Source organism: Chiloscyllium punctatum, chromosome 19 (genome assembly GCF_047496795.1).
Source record: "Chiloscyllium punctatum isolate Juve2018m chromosome 19, sChiPun1.3, whole genome shotgun sequence".
Taxonomy (NCBI): domain Eukaryota; kingdom Metazoa; phylum Chordata; class Chondrichthyes; order Orectolobiformes; family Hemiscylliidae; genus Chiloscyllium; species Chiloscyllium punctatum.
In genome coordinates, this window is record NC_092757.1 from 12,608,485 (window position 1) to 12,629,095 (window position 20,611).

A 20,611-nucleotide genomic window follows, 5' to 3' on the forward strand; every position below is an offset into this window, starting at 1 on the left:
TATCATCATCACCCTGACCCCCTCACCCTCACGACATCTGCGTCGCACTGACCACGTCACACTCACTCGAACACCGTCATTCTGACCCCTACACACTCACTCCATCACCGTTGTGAGAGGCAATTTCGGTTCAAACAATTAAGATGTGCCTGACCCCGCGATTTCGGTTCAAACAATTAAGATGTGCCTGACCCAACAGGCTTCTCTATAATAAAAGACAAGACATGCTTCTTTTGTAAGAACATTTTGTATACTCAAAAGTGAGATAATTTAAATCGTGCAAATGCTGACATTTTGTGAGCAGAGTAAAAAACAAGTCCTTGACTGATCAGACTATAGGATAGAAAAAACAACTCTGGAGACATCTGTTGCAGACTTTGTGACGAGGGTGCAGAATGGAAAAATACTGACGGTTTAGAATGTGACCCTCGTGGCTCTTTAGAGCCAAAGAGGGGAGGGACTTGTGCTGTATATAATGAGAAACTTTGAAAGCCTCGGCGTGCCTTTTTCTCAGAAGGATGCCCAACTCTGCAGACTTGATAATAAAACTTTGTTTTCCTGAATTTGTTTAGAGCAATTATTAAGAAGCGATTTACGTTTCTAACAAACTTGGGGGCTCGTCCGATCAACACTCCGGCCGCGGGGGGAGCTGAGGAAGGACATCGGAGAAGGTGCACCCTGCCGAGTTCGGCAGTCCCTGATTCCTTGCTTGTCACCCCGCGCGGCTTGAGCGAGTGATATCCGGAAGGCTCAGGAACACAAAGGAGGTGTGTGGCCGAGGCAGTGGGGACGGTTAACGATCGAGTAATTTCGGTGCACCGAACCCAGGTAAGAAAAAACTTGCAGAGACCGTGTTTGCGGAGGAACGTGGACCTACGGGGTGCCTGTGATCTGTTTCACAGAGACGTAGGGCACAGGAATCCAAAGACCGGGGGTGCCTGCAACGGGACATGGGCGATCACGGGACTGAAGGTCCGGGAATTGGTTAAATAGTGATAGATTATCACGGGATAATACAAGGATCTTTGATATTACAAAGTCCTCGGCAATGGGAAATAAGGGATCCAAGGCGAATAAGGGAAAGGTAGGCTTGAACGGAAACAATGACAAATACCCCGGGGTACCTGACGATAGTCCGTTAGGAAGAATGTTAAATAATTGGAATCAGGGTAGGAGAAAAGGAAAATCTAGAAAAAATATGGTGAAATACTGTCAAACGTGGTCCCAGAAACCTATTCAGGGAGACTCAGTGTGGTGGCCTAGATTCGGCATTAACGAAGACTGGGTCAAGCAAGCTCTAATTTTATATGTCAATTCAAAACCTAATGTTATTCAGGAAGAAAGTGATTACGCCCTTTGTTGGCTACCGGTCACAATATCTTGCAAAATGAAGGCCACTAATGAAGACTCGGAAGAGCAGAAAGAATGGGAATATTTAGATCACTTACCGCCACCCTACGTGACCCCGTCTGCCCCACAAAATGTTCCTTCGGGTGACGACGATTCAGGGGAAGGGGAAGAAAACGGGGAGGAATCACCAGCAGCCTCAGGAGTACAGACTAGATCTCTAGCTGAAAGGAGTCACAGACAAAACCCTGTCTCGATTGCAAGAATGAATCCACTCCGGGAAGTGCCCATGGGGTGCGAGGGAGGAGGGACGGGATATGTGAACGTCCCCTTGACGAGTACTGAAGTGCGGAATTACAAGAGGCAGATGAAGGGCCTACTAGAGGACCCCATCGGCCTGGCTGAACAATTAGATCAGTTCCTGGGGCCGAATACTTACACGTGGGAAGAGATGTATTCCATCATGGGAACATTGTTCTCTAGCCAGGAGCGACTGATGATACGACAAGCTGCGCTCTTGGTCTGGGAGAGAGAGGGAAGAACAGGAGGGGAGCAGAAGTTTCCCCTCACCGACCCCGAGTGGGATAAGAACACGGAAGAACGACGGCGCAACATGAGGGACATGCGGGAATATTGGATAAAAGGAATAAGGCAGGCAGCCCCGAAGGGGCACAATTTTACCAAGGCCTTTGGTAATCATCAAAACCCGGAGGAAACCCCTACGGACTTCCTAGACAGGATTAGGAAGAACTTGCAGCAGTTCGCTGGGGTGGACCCTGAGACAGACGTGGGACAACAACTCATACGGGTGGAGTTTGTATCAAAAACCTGGCCGGACATAGGAAAGAAGTTAGAGAAGATGGATGATTGGGATAGTAAATCTCTAAGTGAACTACTACGGGAGGCGCAAAAGGTGTTTGTGAGAAGGGACGATGAGAAGCAAAAGAAAGCGACAAAGATAATGATGCAGATGGTGCAACAAGTGACAGCTGGAAGGAGGGAAAAGGGAGAGCCGTGGCAGGAACAGGAAAGGGAAGAGTCGTGGCAAGAGCAGAGGAAAAGAGGACCGTGGCCGGAACAAAGGAAGGGTGGAGGAACTCGAGGCCGCGACAGGGAAACGAGGAGGATACTCAGATGTTACTACTGTAATGAAGAGGGACATTTTAAACGGGAGTGCCCCCGCTACAAGCGGGAAGTGCGGTCGTACGCCCTGATGGAGGAAGATTAGGGAGGTCGGGGGTTCCTACCCTTGGGGCAAAAGGACTATCGACAGGAACCCCTAGTAAACTTGAAAGTAGGGCCCCAAGGGTCGGAGATCACATTTATGGTAGACTCGGGAGCCGAAAGATTAAGTATAATCCAAATCCCCCCCGGCGCCCGAACAGGAAGAACAGTTATGGGGGTATCTGGCATTGGAGGAAAGACATTGCAAGTTCCAGTGGTGGAGGGCGTGGAAATTGGGTATGAAAACTGAACTACTAAACGGGACCTCCTTCTACTGCCATCGGCGGGGTTTAATTTGTTAGGAAGAGACTTGCAGGTCAAACTAGGGATCGGAACGGTACCAAGTAACGGGGAAATGGTGGTAAGGTTGTTCTCCCTCACCGAAGAAGATGATCAACAAATAGACCCGGAAGTATGGTACCGAGAGGGGAACAGATGGGGTCTAAATATCAAACCTCTCCAAATCACCATGTTACCAGGAAGAGGCCCGGTAAGAAGGAAACATTACCCGATTGCTATGGAAGGACGGGAAGGGTTACAACCTGTGATAGAAAGATTAATCACAGATGGACTACTGGATCACTTTCAATACTCCAATACTCCCTGTGAGAAAGCCGCATGGGACGTATAGGCTGGTGCAAGACTTGCGGGGGTTGAATGAAGTAGTCCAGGCTAGATACCCGGTGGTACCTAATCCCTACACGTTAATGAGTAAAATTCCCCCCGAACATGAATGGTTCAGCGTAATAGATCTGAAGGATGCCTTCTGGAGTTGCCCCCTTGATGAAGAAAGTCGAAACCTTTTTGCATTTGAATGGGAGAATCCCTTCACAGGACGAAAGCGACAGTTAAGATGGACAGTCTTGCCGCAGGGATTCACGGAGTCACCCAACTTGTTTGGACAAATACTGGAGCAGATCTTAGGAGGATTTCAGTGTAACGCGGAGAATCAATTGCTCCAATATGTCGATGATCTCTTACTCTCAGGACCAAGAGAAGAGGAGGTACGAGCAGACACCGTTGCCCTGCTGAACTTCCTGGGGAAACAGGGCCTACGTGTCTCCAGGACAAAACTCCAGTTTGTGGAGCAAGAAGTAAGATATCTGGGCCATCAAGTCAGTAAGGGGCATCGCCGTATCACGCCGGAACGAATATCGGGGATTACGGGTATGCCATACCCAGGACGAAGAAGGAAATCAGACAATTCCTGGGGCTAGTAGGGTATTGCCGGATATGGATTGAAAGTTACACCACCCTAGTAAAATTTTTGTACGACAAACTGGGACAAGAAGGACAAAAGGTGGACTGGTCAGATGAGGAGGAGCAGCGATTTAATATTATTAAAAATAAACTGATCCGAGCTCCGGTATTGGCTTTACCCACCCTGAAGGAACCGTTCCAATTATATGTCAATAGCGCCGGCGGAATTGCCCAGGGTGTGCTTACCCAGCTGCGTGCAGGGAAGCGTCAGCCGGTTGCATTTTTGTCAAAAATGTTAGACCCTGTGTCATGTGGATGGCCGACCTGTGTACAGGCAGTGGCAGCTACGGCAATGTTAGTAGAAGAGGCCCGGAAACTTACCTTTGGAGGAAGAATCACAGTATACTCCCCACATTCAGTTAGTACCATACTGGCTCAAAAGGCTCACCGCTGTTTAACAGACTCTCGCATCCTGAAGTATGAGACGATTTTGATGACCGGGGACGATCTCAATTTTGCAAAAGATCTAAGTTGCAACCCTGCCCAGTTTCTATACGGACGTCCTGCAGATAGGGAACAGGAGCATGATTGTGTGGAATTTGTAGACTTGCAGACCAAAAGCCGAGAGGACCTGCAAGAGGGCCCGCTGGGTGAAGGACAGGAACTGTACATCGACGGGTCCTCCCAGTGCATCAGTGGGGTCCGGTACAGTGGCTATGCTGTCGTAGATGGTGCAATGAAACGGACGATCGAGTCCGGACGACTGCCCGGGAAGTGGTCAGCCCAATTCTGTGAGTTGTACGCCCTCCAGAGGGCCCTGAAGTTGGTGGAAGGGAAAGTGGGGACCATATATACTGACTCAAAGTATGCATACGGAATCGTTCATACTTTCGGGAAAATCTGGAAAGAGCAAGGATTGATAACTTCCCGGGGAAAAGAATTAGCTCACGAACAAATGATCAGCCTAACGTTGGAAGCCCTGGCGTTACCTACGGAACTCGCAGTAGTCCATGTACCCGGTCACCAGAAGGGGTCGACACCGGAAGCGGTGGGAAACCGGCTGGCAGATGAGGAAGCCAAGCGGGCAGCGGTCGAAAAACCCGTCCAATTGTTAACATTAATACCGTTGAGGGAAGGGCTCGCAAAACAACCCGTCTTCACCCAGGGGGAGATTGATAAAATGGATCAATTGGGTGCCTGGCTAGATACTAATGGGAAGTGGACGGTTCCTGATGGGAGACAAGTACTGAACAAACAGATCACCCGGGGTATTCTGCACCGATTACACCATCAGACCCACTGGGGGGGTGCAAGCCATGTGTGACACGATCCTGAGAGACTATGTATGCAGGGGGATATACACGTTAGCCCAACAAGAAATAGTCGGATGCCCCACTTGCCGGCGTATTAACAAGAAAGCCATGCGTTCTATGCCAGCTGGTGGTCAGCCGCTCGCAATTAGGCCATTTCAGAGGATCCAAGTAGACTTTACAGAATTACCCCCAGTACAGAGATGGAAATATATGCTAGTAATAGTAGACCATTTCACTCACTGGGTAGAGGCTTTCCCAACTGCCAAAGACGATGCACCAACCGTGGCCCGACTATTGTTAGAGAACATAATCCCGAGATATGGCATAATGGAATCTATCGACTCAGACTGCGAAACACATTTTGTTTCTAAGCTACACCATTTGATCTGTACTGCCCTGGGTATCCAATGGAAATTCCATGCACCCTGGCATCCTCAGAGCTCGGGTCGAGTTGAGAGAATGAATGGCACGCTCAAGACACAATTGACTAAGCTGGTGTTAGAAACTAAGTTACCATGGCCAAAGTGCCTTCCCATTGCCCTATTGATGATACGTACAGCACCTCGCCGGGATATCGGGGTCTCCCCCTATGAGATGCTGTTCGGATTACCATATTGGAGTAAGGTTGATGGGTGTCCCACTCTACAAGGGAGAGATGTATTTGTCAGAAACTATTTACTGGCCTTATCCCGTTCTTTTGCAGAACTCCGGAGGAAAGGTCTCCTGTCTCAGACTCCGCCGCTCGACTTCCTCTTGCATAAGGTGGAGCCCGGAGATTGGGTACTTGTTAAGACCTGGAAGGCCGAAAAGCTCCAGCCGCAGTGGGAAGGACCGTCCCTGGTCCTGTTAACAACTGAAGCCGCTGTTCGGACGAAAGAAAAAGGGTGGGCCCACGCATCGAGGATAAAGGGACCTGTTCCGCCAGAAGGAGAGAGCACTTGGACATGCGGGCCAGGGGACAAGCCGTTGGTGATAAACCTGAAAAGACAGCGATAATGAACTCTACCTGGACTGTATTGGTGGGGATGTTGATCAGTTTACTCCTGTATGTGGGGGAGGGCGAGGGGAGATTTGTCAAATGTCGGACTACGGTGAGGCTTGGGAGTCGGATCTACTCGGGATCATTTGTGTCTCACTCCCATGTGAACGATCGGTGTTACGATGTGAATGCACGGCAAGAATGTTGGGAGGGTGGAAAACCCTATTATCAAGTGTATAATAAAGGATACGGTGGCAAAGTCCGTGGATGCCCTAAAAATGACCGCTGGGTGTGTGTTAGCAAAGCTGGGCAGTGGGGCCTATCCTCCGTGTTGCTCAGAGAGCAGATTGACAGAGTCAAGGAGACCAGAGTACAGAACACTGATCGGGAGTTGGAGAATGACAACGACCGTCAGAGAACGGTCGTTGTCTCTAAAGTGCCATCTGTATACAAAGAGGTAGAGGAGAAGATTGAGCTCCCTGATGTAACACAAAACCTGTTTATTGATCTCACCTCTAGGATTGCCACTGTTTTAAATGTTAGCAATTGCTGGGTTTGTGGGGGGCCGCATATGTAAGAACAATGGCCGTGGACTGGTCAAAGCTTAGACATATGGGAATTGCTTCAGACTACTTGGACACATGTCAACGAAAGGAAAAGCCAGGGGTGGAGACTGACAAATAGCCCTGAGGGCCAGTTATGTGTTGAAGGCAAGGGGACCGTGGAGGTAGGAATTAGTCCCTGTCAGAGTGTATTGAATGCGACCACACAGGTATGATGGCCTGAGGATATTACTTGGTACATTGCAAACCGAGATCATCAAAATTGCGTTCCATTACGTACTAATTCCTCCTCTGACGAGCTAGGTGCTGACTCTTCCGATGGCATGATGAGAGTCTGGAGTGGTGGTTGTCAGGGGAATCGATGCTGGGATAATCCTGTCCAGACTCTGGCACGGGGCCAGGAATCCGAATACTGGAATTGCAGTGGTCCTGGTCTTTATGAGGGCGTCCCTGGGGTAAAGGAGCTATAGGATGACGTTGTGAGGCAGGGAGGGCCTGCTCCAGATGGCCTATTTTGGATATGCGGTAATCAGGCATACTCCAAACTGCCCATGGGATGGGCTGGAGTCTGCTTCCTGGGTCTAATACGACCTGAATTCTTCCTATTACCCCGGGAGGAAGGCGATGATTTGGGGGTTAAACTCTTTGACTCCCTGCGTAGGTCTCCAAGGGATATCCAATTCGGTGATTGGGGGGATGAGTGGCCTCCGGCCCGGATTATTGAATACTACAGGCCGGCTACGTGGGCACAGGACGGCTCATGGGGATACCGTACTCCTATCTATATGTTAAATCGAATTATCAGGCTCCAAGCAGTAGTAGAGGTCATTACTAACCAGACTGCCCTGGCCCTGGAGTTGCTGGCTAAGCAGCAGAATCAGATGAGGGCTGCTATATATCAAAACCGGCTTGCCTTGGATTATCTGGTGGCCTCGGAAGGGGGCGTGTGCGGGAAGTTTAACCTGACTAACTGCTGTCTGGAAATTGACGATAATGGTAAAGCGGTTTTGAAGATTTCCGATGAAATTCGAAAATTGGCCCATGCACCTGTGCAATCCTGGCGTCCTCTTGGTGGCATCGGATGGAGGGATGGTCTCCTAGGTGGTAGTTGGTGGCGCACGGCGTTACTGGTGGCTGGGGGGGGGGCGTAATGCTTCTACTCATATTACCCTGCCTAACCCCCTGTATTCAGTTTTTAATTCAGAAAAATATTTCCCAACTCCAGGCAGTGGCGGTTCCCCAACATGGAACGCAGGAACTTAAGGTGCTGTTGCTGCGAAAGACCAAGGATTTCCCGGGCCCTTGAGGAGGGGAGGCTTATCTTAGTCAGGCACATCTTAAAAAGAGAAAGGGTGGAATTGTGAGAGCCGATTTCGGTTCAAACAATTAAGATGTGCCTGACCCCGCGATTTCGGTTCAAACAATTGTGCAAATGCTGACATTTTGTGAGCAGAGTAAAAAACAAGTCCTTGACTGATAAGACTATAGGATAGAAAAACAACTCGAGAGACATCACACAGACAGAGAAGAATAAGTCCTTGACTGATAAGACTACAGGGTAGAAAAAAACAACTCTGGAGACAACTGTTGCAGACTTTGTGACGAGGGTGCAGAATGGAAAAATACTGACGGTTTAGAATGTGAACCTCGTGGCTCTTTAGAGCCAAAGAGGGGAGGGACTTGTGCTGTATATAATGAGAAACTTTGTAAACCTCGGCGCGCCTTTTTCTCAGAAGGGTGCCCAAGTCTGCAGACTTGCGAATAAAACTTTGTTTTCCAGAATTTGTCTAGAGCAATTATTAAGAAGCGATTTACGTTTCTAACAACGGGCAACCTGACCCAGAGATACTCACTCCATCACCGTCATACTCATCTCCCCACACTCACTCCATCCCCAGCGCCATTACCCCCTCACCCTCATTCCATCACAGCCAACCTTACTCCTCACACTCAATACATCACAGTCACCCTGGCCCCCTCACACTCACTACATCACAGTCACCATGATCCCCTCACACTCATTCCATCACAGTCACCATGACCCTCTCACACTCACTGCATGACCATCATCCTGAAACTCTTGCACTCAGTCCATCAACTTCACACTTATCCGCTCACACTCACTCCATCACCATCACCCTGACAACTTCACACTCACTCCATCACCGTCTCCCTGATGACCTCACACTCACACGATTACAGTCACACTGAACCCCTCACACTCTCTTGGTCACCGTCGCCCTGACATCCTCACACTCACAGCATCACCATCACCCAGACGCACTCACACTGACTCCATCACCGTCAACCTGACCCTCTCATACTCACTGTTTCTCCGTCTAAATGACTCCATTAAGCTCACTCCATGAGCGTCACACTGACACACTCAGACTGACTCCATCACCGTCACTCTGACCCTCTCACACACACTCCATCAACATCACCCTAACCCCCGCACACTCACGACATCCCCGTCACCTTGACCCCCTCACAATCTCTCGATCAACATCACCCTGACTCCTCACACTCATCCCACCACCATCAACCCTGACCTCTCACATTCGCAACATCAATATCACCATGACCCCCTCACACTCACGCAATCACCGTCAACTTGACCCCCTCACACTCACTCCATCACGATCCCACTGACCCCCTCACACTCGTTTCATCACCATCACCACGACCCCCGCACACTCACTCCATCAGATTCACCCTGACCGCCTCACATTCACTCCATCTCCGACACACTGACCGCCTCACACTAACCCCATCACCGTCACCATGACCCTCTAACACTCAAAGCATCATCGGCATCCTGGCGCTCTCGCACTCACTCCATCAACTTCACACTGATCCCCTCAGACACACTCCACAATCATTACACACTCACTCCATGACCATCATCCTGACATCTTCACACTCACTCCATCACCATCACCATGACCCTCTCACACCCATTCCATCACCATCTCCCTGACCCCCTCACACTCATGCGATCCCAGTCACACTGAAGCCTCACACTCACTCGTTCACCATCACACTGATTCCCTCATACTCACTCCATTACCATGACACTGGCCCACTCACACTCACTTCATCGCCTTCACCCTGATTGCCTCACAGTCACGCCATTACCGTCAAACTTAACCCCACACACTCACATCATCACGGTCACCATGACCTTCTGACACTCACTCTATGTCAATCTCACTGCACCCCTCACACTCACACCATTACCCTGACCCTGACCCACTCACACTCACACCATCACCGTCAACCAGACGCAATCACACTCACTCCATCTTCGTCACACTGATTCCCTCACACTGACTCGATCGCAGTCACACTCATCCCCTCACACTCACTCCATCACCGTCAACCTGACCCTCTCATACTCACACTATCTCCGTCACACTGACTCCATTAAACTCACTACTTCAGCGTCACACTGACACCCTCACACTCACTCATTCACCATCACCCTGACCCCCTCACACTCACTCCATCACCCTCACTCTGTCCCTCTCACACTCACTCCATCAAAATCATCCTGACCCCCTCACACTCACGCCATCACCGTCACGTTGAGCCTCTCACAATCTCTCCATCAACTTCACACTGATCCCTCACACTCACTCCACCACCATTAGACTGCTAACTTTAACATACGCCATCATGCTCACCGTGAAATCCTCACACTAACTCCATCACCGTCAACGTGACCCCCTCACACTTACTCCATCAACGTCTCCCTGACCCCCTCACAATCCCACGATTACCCGTCACACTGATCCCCTCACACTCACTCGGTCACCGTCCCCCAATTCCCTCACACTCACTCCATCACCGTCTCCCTAACCCCTCACACTCACTCGGTCACAGCCACCCTGATTCCCTCACAAACACTGTCACCCTGACGACCTCACTCTCGCTCCATCAACGTCAACCTGACCCTCTCACAATCTATCTCCATCACACTGACCCCATTAAACTCACTCAATCAGCATCACACTGACACCCTCACACTCGCTCCTTCACCCTCAAACTGAACCTCTCACAAACATTCTACTTCCGTCACACTGACAAACTCACATTCACTCCATCATCGTCACCCTGTCCCCCTCACCCTCACACCATCTGCGTCACATTGACCCCGTCACACTCACTCCATCCCCACCGCCCTGACCCCCTCACACTCACTCCATTACAGTCACACTGCCCCCCCACACTCACGACATCACCGTCACCATGATCCCCTCACATTCATTCCATCACAGTCACCCTGATCCCCTCACACTCACTCCATCACTGTCACTCTGACACCCTCACACTCACGCCATCACTGTCTCCATGACCCTTTCACATTCAATGCATGACCGTCATCCTGACACTCCCGCACTCACTCCATCAACTTCACCCTGACCCACTCACACTCAGTCCAATACTGTCTCCCTGACCCCTTCAAGCTCACACGATTATGGTCACACTGAACCCCTCACACTCACTCAGTCACCATCACCCTGAGCCCCTCACACTCACTGCATCACCGTCACCCTGACTTCTCGAACTCACTGTATCAACTTCACACTGATCCCCACACACTCACTCCATCACCATCATCCTGACAACCTCACACTCACTCCATCAGCATCACCCTGAGCCCCTTACACTCACTCCATCACCGTCAACATGACCCTCTGACACTCATTGCATCACCGTCACCCTGACTTCTCGAACTCACTCTATCAACTTCACACTGTTCCCCACACACTCACTCCATTACCATCATCCTGACAACTTCACATTCACTCCATCACCATCACCATGACCCTCTCACACCCATTCCATCACCATCTCCCTGACCCCCTCACACTCATGCGATCCCAGTCACACTGAAGCCTCACACTCACTCGTTCACTATCACACTGATTCCCTCATATTCACTCCATCACCGTCAACATGACCCTTTAACACTCACTGCATCACCGTCACTCTGACTTCTCAAACTCACTGTATCAACTTCAAACTGATCGCCACACACTCACTCCATCACCATCATCCTGACAACCTCACACTCACTCCATCAGCATCACCCTGAACCCCTCATACTCACTCCTTCACCATCATCCTGACATCCTCACACTCACTCCATCGTCACCCGGACCCCCTCACCCTCACGCCATCTGCGTTGCACTGATCCCCTCACACTCACTCCATCACCGTCACCATGACATCCTGACATTCACTCCATCATCATCACCCTGACCCCCTCACACTCACACCAACTCCATCACACTGACCCCCTCCAAAGCACGCCATCACCTTCACCATGACCCCCTCACACTCACTCCATCACCGTCACAATGACCCCCTCACACTCACCCAGGCACACTCACCCTGACCCCATCACACTCAATCCATCACCATCACACTGACCCCCTCACGCTCACTCCATCACATTCACCATGGCCCCCTCACACTCACTCCATCACCGCCACCCGGACATTCTCACACACATTCCATTATCGTCACCCTGACCCCCTCACCCTCACGCCATATCCGTCACACTGACCCACTCACACTCATTCCATCACCGTCACTCTGATCCTGATACACTCACTCCATCACCGCCACCCTGACCTCTTCACCCTCATTCCATCACCGTCACACTCGTCTCCCCACAAATACTCAATCCCCACTGGCCTGAGCCCCTCACACTCACCCCAGCACACTCACCCTCACCCCATCACACTCACTCCATCACCGTCACACTGACCCCCTCACACTCACTCCATCACATTCACCATGGCCCCCTCACACTCAATCCAACACAGTCACCCTGACCACCTCAAACTCATTCCATCGCAGTCACCCTGACCCCTTCACACTCATTCCATCACCGCCACCCTGTCCCCGACACACTCACTCCACCTCCATCACTTTGACCCCCTCACACTCACTCCATCACTGTCTCCCTGACCCTCTCACACTCACTCATTCAACATCACCCTCATTCCCTCAAACTCACTCGGTCACCGCCACCCTGATTCCCTCACAAACACACCTTCACCGTTACCCTGACCCACTGACACTCGCTCCATCATCGTCAACCTGACCCTCTCACACTCACTCTATCTCCGTCACACTGACCCCATTAAACTTAATCCATCAGCATCACACCGACCCCCTCACACTCACTCTAGCATCGTCACCCTTTCCTCCTCACCCTCACACCATCTGTGTCACACTGACCCCGTCACACTCACTCCAACACCGTCACTCTCACCCCGACACACTCACTCCATCGCCGTCAACCTGACCCAGAGACACTCACTCCATCACCGTCACATTCATCTCCCCACACTCACTCCATCCCCAGCACCATTACCCCCTCATCCACATTCCATCACAGCCAATCTGACCCCCACACACTCACTCCATCACCGTCACCATCATCCCCTCACACTCATTCCATCACAGTCACCCTGGCCCCCTCATACTCACTACATCACAGTCACCATGATCCCCTCACACTCATTCCATCACAGTCACCCTGATCCCCACACACGCACTCCATCTCCATCACACTGACACCCTCACACCCACCCCATCACTGTCACCATGACCCTCTCACACTCACTGCATGACCATCATCCTGACTCTCTCGCACTCACTCCATCAACTTCACACTTATCTGCTCGCACTCACTCCATCACCATCACCCTGACAACCTCACACTCACGCCACCACCGCTACCCTGACCCCCTTACACTAACTCCACCACCGACTCCCTGACCACCTCACACTCACACGATTACGGTCACCCTAATCCCCTCACATTCCCCCATCACCGTTACCATGACCCTCACACAATCACTGCATCACTGTATCCTGACCCTCTCGCACTCACTCCATCAACTTCACACTGATCCCCTCACACTCACTCTGCCACCATCACCCTGACAACCTCATACACACTCCATCATCCTCACACTGACCTCCTCGCACTCACTCCATCACCGTCACCGTGACCTGTCACACTCACTCAATCACTATCTCCCTGACCCCCTCTCACTCACACGATTACGGTCACACTGAGCCACTCACACTCACTCGGTCACCGTCACCCTGATTCCCTCACACGAACTCCATCACCGTCTCCCTGACCCACTCACACTCACTCGATCACCATCTCCCTAAACCATCACACTCACTCCATCACCGTCAAAGTGACCTCTTCACACACTCACTCCAACACCATCAAACTGACCCCCTCACCCTCACGCCATATCCGTCACACTGACCCCCTCACACTCATTACATCACGGTCACTCTAATACTGATACACTCACTCCATCACCACCACCTTGACCTCTTCACCCTCATTCCATCACCGTCACACTCGTCTCCCCACACTCACTCATCCCCACTGCCCTGACCCCCTCACACTCACCCCAGCACACTCACCCTGACCCCATCACACTCACTCCGTCACCGTCACACTGACCCCCTCACACTCACTCCATCATATTCACCATGGCCCACTCACACTCAATCCAACACAGTCACCCTGACCACCTCAAACTCATTCCATCACAGTCACCCTGACCCCCTCACGCTCATTCCATCGCCGCCACCCTGACCCGCTCAAACTCTTTCAATCACAGTCACCCTGTACCCGACACACTCACTCCATCTCCATCACTTTGACCGCCTCACACTCACTCCATCACTGTCTCCCTGACCCTCTCACACTCACTCATTCACCATCACCCTTATTCCCTCAAACTCACTCGGTCACCGCCACCCTGATTCCCTCACAAACACACCTTCACCGTCACCCTGACCCTCTCACACTCGCTCCATCACCGTCAACCTGACCCTCTCACACTCACTCTATCTCCGTCACACTGACCCCATTAAACTCACTCCATCAGCATCACACCTACCCCTTCACACTCACTCTATCATCGTCACCCTGTCCCCCTCACCCTCACGCCATCTTCATCACACTGGCCCCGTCACACTCACTCTAACACCGTCAACATGACCCCGAGGCACTCTCTCCATCACCGTCACATTCATCTCCCCACACTCACTCCATCCCCAGCGCCATTACCCCCTCACCCACATTCCATCACAGCCAACCTGACCCCCACACACTCACTCCATCACAGTCACCCTGGCCCCCTCACACTCACTACATCACCGTCACCATCATCCCCTCACACTCATTCCATCACAGTCACCCTGGCCCCCTCACACTCACTACATCACAGTCACCATGATTCCATCACAGTCACTCTGATCCCCACACACGCACTCCATCTCCATCACACTGACACCCTCACACCCACCCCATCACTGTCACCATGACCCTCTCACACTCACTGCATGACCATCATCCTGACACTCTTGCACTCACTCCATCAACTTCACACTTATCCGCTCACACTCACTCCATCACCATCACCCTGACAACCTCACACTCACGCCATCACCGCAACCCTGACCCCCTTATACTAACTCCACCACCGTCTCCCTGACCACCTCACACTCACACGATTACGTCACACTGAACCCCTCACACTCTCTCTTTCACCGTCTCCCTGACATCCTCACACTCAGAGCATCAACGTCACCCAGACGCACTCACACTCACTCCATCACCGTCAACCTGACCCTCTCATACTCCCTCTTTCTCCGTCTAAATGACTCCATTAAGCTCACTCCATGAGCGTCACACTGACACCCTCACATTGACTCCATCACCTTCACTCTGACCCTCTCACACACACTCCATCAACATCACCCTAACCCCTGCACACTCACGCCATCCCTGTCACCTTGACCCCCCTCACAATCACTCGATAAACATCACCCTGACCCCCTCACACTCATCCCACCACCATCAACCCTGAACTCTCATACTCACAATATCAATGTCACCATGACCCCCTCACACTCTATCCATCACGATCCCACTGACCCCCTCACACTCACTCCATCACCATCACCGTGACCCTTTCACACTCACTCCATCACAGTCACCCTGACCGCCTCACACTCATTCCATCACAGTCACCCTGACCCCCTCACACTCATTCCATCACAGTCACCCTGGACCCCTCACACTCACTCCATCTCCGACACACTGACCTCCTCACACTAACCCCATCACCATCACCATGAACCTCTAAAACTCAAAGCATCATCGTCATCCTGGCCCTCTCGCACTCACTCCATCAACTTCACACTGATCCCCTCACACACACTCCACCACCATCCCCGTGAAAACCTTAACTCACTCCACCATCCTCACCATGACCTCCTCACACTCACTCCATCACAGTCACCCTGACCACCTCACACTCATTCCATCACAGTCTCCCTGACCCCCTCTCACTCACACGATTACGGTCACACTGATCCCCTCACAACTCACTTGGTCACCGTCTCCATCACCCCTCACAATCTCTCGGTCACTGTCACCCTGATTCCCTCACACTCATTACTTCACCGTCACGCTGACACCCCCACACACGCTCCATCACCGTCACCATGACTCCCTCACACTCACTCCATCACTGTCTCGCTGAACCCCTCACACTCACGCGATCCCAGTCACACTGCACCGTCACACTCACTCATCAACATTACACTGATTCACTCACACTCACACCATCTCCATCACACTGACCCCCTCACAGTCACGCCATCACCATCACCATGACCCTCTGACACTCATTGCATCACCGTCACCCTGACTTCACAAACTCACTCTAGCAACTTCACACTGTTCCCCACACACTCACTCCATGACCATCATCCTGACATCTTCACACTCACTCCATCACCATCACCATGACCCTCTCACACCCATTCCATCACCATCTCCCTGACCCCCTCATACTCACGCGATCACTGTCACACTGAAGCCTCACACTGACTTGTTCACCATCACACTGATTCCCTCATACTCACTCCATTACCATGACACTGGCCCACTAACACTCATTCCATCGCCTTCACCCTGATCGCCTCACAGTCACGCCATTACTATCAAACTTTACCCCTCACACTCACAACATCACAGTCACCATGACCCTCTGACACTCACTCTATCTCAATCTCACTGCACCCCTCACACTCACACCATTACCCTCACCCTGACCCACTCACACTCACACCATCACCGTCACCCAGACGCAATCACACTCACTCCATCTCCGTCACATTGACCCCCTCACACTGACTCGATCGCAGTCACACTCATCCCCTCACACTCACTGCATCACCGTCAACCTGACCCTCTCATACTCACTCTATCTCCGTCACACTGACTCCATTAAACTCACTACTTCAGCGTCACACTGACACCCTCACACTCACTCTTTCACCATCATCCTGACCCCCTCACACTCACTTCATCACCCTCACTCTGACACTCTCACACTCACTCCATCAAAATCATCCTGACCACCTCACACTCACGCCATCACCGTCACTTTGACCCCCTCACAATCACTCCATCAACATCACACTGAACCCCTCACACTCACTCCACCACCATCAACCCTGACTCCCTCACACTCATTCCATCACATTCACCCTGACTCCCTCACACTCATTCCATCACAGTCACCCTGAACAACTCAACTCACTCCATCTCCGTCACACTGACCCCTTCACACTGACCACATCACCATCACCATGACCATCTAACACTCAAAGCATCACCATCATCCTGGCCCTCTCGCACTCACTCCATCAACTTCACACTGATCCCTCAAACTCACTCCATCCCCGTCAACATGACCCCCTCACACTTACTCCATCACCATCACCCTGACCCCCTCACACTCACTCCATCACCGTCACCCTGACCCACTGACACTCGCTCCATCACTGTCACCATGACACTCTCACACTCATTCCATCACAATCTCCCTGACCCCCTCACACTCACACGATCCCAGTCACAATGAAGCCTCACACTCACTCGGGCACCATCACCATGATTCCCTCATACTCACTCCATCACCATGCCACTGACCCACTCACACTCACTCCATTACCATGCCACTGACCCACTCACACTCACTCCATCACGTGACACTGACCACCTCACACTCACTCCATCGCCTTCGCACTAATCCCCTCCCAGTCACTCCATCACCGTTACAATTATCCCCTCACACTCACATCATCACGGTCACCCTGATCCTCTCACACTCACTCTAACTCAATCTCACTGACCCCTCACACTCACACCATTACCCTCACCCTGACCCACTCACACTCACACCATCACCGTCATCTGGACCTTCACACACTCACTCCATCTCCGTCACACTAACCCCCTCACACTCACTTGATCACTGTCACAATGACCTCCTCACACTCACTCCATCACCTTCACCCTGACCCCCTCATTCACTCATTCACCATCACCCTGACTCCCTGACACTCACTCCCTCTTCCTCACACTGACGCCCTCACACTCACGCGATTACAGTCACACTGACACCCTCACACTCACTCCATCACCCTCACAGTGACCCCATCAGATGCACTACATCATTGTCACCTTGACCCGCTCACAATCACTCCATCACCGTCACCCTGACCCACATACAATCACTCTATCACCATCACCCTGTCCCCAACACACTCACTCCTTCTCCATTACTTTGACCCCCTCACGTTCACTCCATCACCTTCACACTGACCCAATCACTCTCACTCATTCACCATCACCCTGACCCCCTCACACTCACTCCATCTCCGTCACACTGACCTCCTCACACTCACGCGATCACTGTCACACTGACCGCCACACACTCACTTTATGTCCGTCACACTGACCCCATTAAACTCACTCCATCAGCGTCACACTGACACCCTCACCTCACTCTATCACCGTCAAACCGACCCCCTCACACTCACTCAATCACCATCACCCAGACCCCCTCACACTCACTCCATCTCCGTCACACTGACCCCATTACACTCACTCCATCAGCATAACACTGACACCCTCACACTCACTCCATCACTCTCACCCGGACCCCGACACCCTCACTCCTTCTCCATCACATTGACACCCTCACACTCACTGCATCACCCTCACACTGACACCCTCACACTCATTCCATCACTGTCAAACTGACCCCCTCACACTCAATCCATCACCATCACCCAGACCCCCTCACACTCACTCCATCACCGTCACTCTGGCCCCCCGCACATTCACTCCATCACCATCACCCTGACATCCTCACACTTACTCCATCATCGTCACCCTGACCCTTCATATTCGCACATTCACCGACACCCTGACCGCTCACATTCATTACATCACCATCACCCTGACTCCGACACTCTCACTGCTTCTCCATCACTTTGACACCCTTGCACTCACTCCATCATCCTCACACTGACCCCTCAGACGCACTCCATCACTGTCACATTGACACCCTCACAATCACTCCATCACCATCACCCTGACCCACACACACTCATTCCATCACCCTCACCCTGACCCCCTCACAGTAAATCCATTCACCATCAACCCTGACCCTCTCACACTTGCACAGTCAACGTCACCATGACACCCTCACACTCACTCCATCACGATCAAACCTGACCCCCTCACACTCACACCTTCACCGCCACCCTGACACACTCACACTCACTCCATCACCATCACCCTGATTCCCTCACACTGACTCCATCACCGTCACCCTGATCCTCTCAAACTCGCTCCATCACCATCTCCGTGACCCCCTCACGCTCACTCCATCATCGTCTCCCTGACCTCCTGACACTCATGCGATCCCAGTCACACTGCTCCCTCACACTCACTCGTTCAACGTCGCCCTGATTTCCTCACACTCACTCCATCACCGTCTCCATTGCACCTCATACGCACACCATCTCTATCACACTGACCCCCACACACTCACTCCATCATCGTCACCATGACCCTCTCACAGTCACTGCATCACTGTCATCCTGACCCTCTCGCACTCATTCCATCAACTTAACACTGATCCCCTTATGCTCACTCCATGACCATCATCCTGACAACCTCACACTCACTCCATCATCCACTCCCTGACCAACTCACACTCATGTTATCCCAGTCACACTGAACCCGCACACTCACTTGGTTACCTTCACCCTGATTCCTTCACACTCACCCCATCGCCTTCACCCTGATCCCCTCACATTCACTCTATTACCGTCACACTTATCCCCTCATGCTCACATCACCACAGTCACCCCTGACACTCTCACACTCACTCTATCTCAATCTCACTGAACCCCTCACACTCACTCCATCACCGTCATCCTGACCCTCTCGCACTCACTCCATCAACTTCACACTGATCCCCTCACACTCATTCCATCACCATCATCCTGAAATCCTCAGACTCACTCCATTATCGTCAACCTGTCACCCTCACACTCACACCATCTCCGTCACACTGACCCCCACACACTCACTCCATCACCGTCACCATGACCCTGTCACAGTCACTGTAACACTGTCATCCTGACCCACGCGCACTGACTCCATCAACTTCACACTGAACCCCTCATACTCACTCCATCACCATCATCCTGACAACCTCACACTCACTCCATCATCCTCACCCTGATTCCCTGACACTCATTCCATCACCGTCAACCTGATGCTCTCACACTCACTCCATCTATGTCGCACTGACCCCTTCACACTCACTCGATCACAGTCACTCTGACCGTCTCACACTCAGTCCATATCCGTCACACTGACCCCATTAAACTCACTCAATCAGCATCACGCTGACACCCTCACACTCACTCCATCACCGTCAAACCGACTCCCTCACACTTACTCTATCACCATCACTGTGACCCCCTCACGCTCACTCCATCACCGTCGCCCTGACCGCCTCACACTCATGCGATCCCAGTCACACTACTCCCTCACA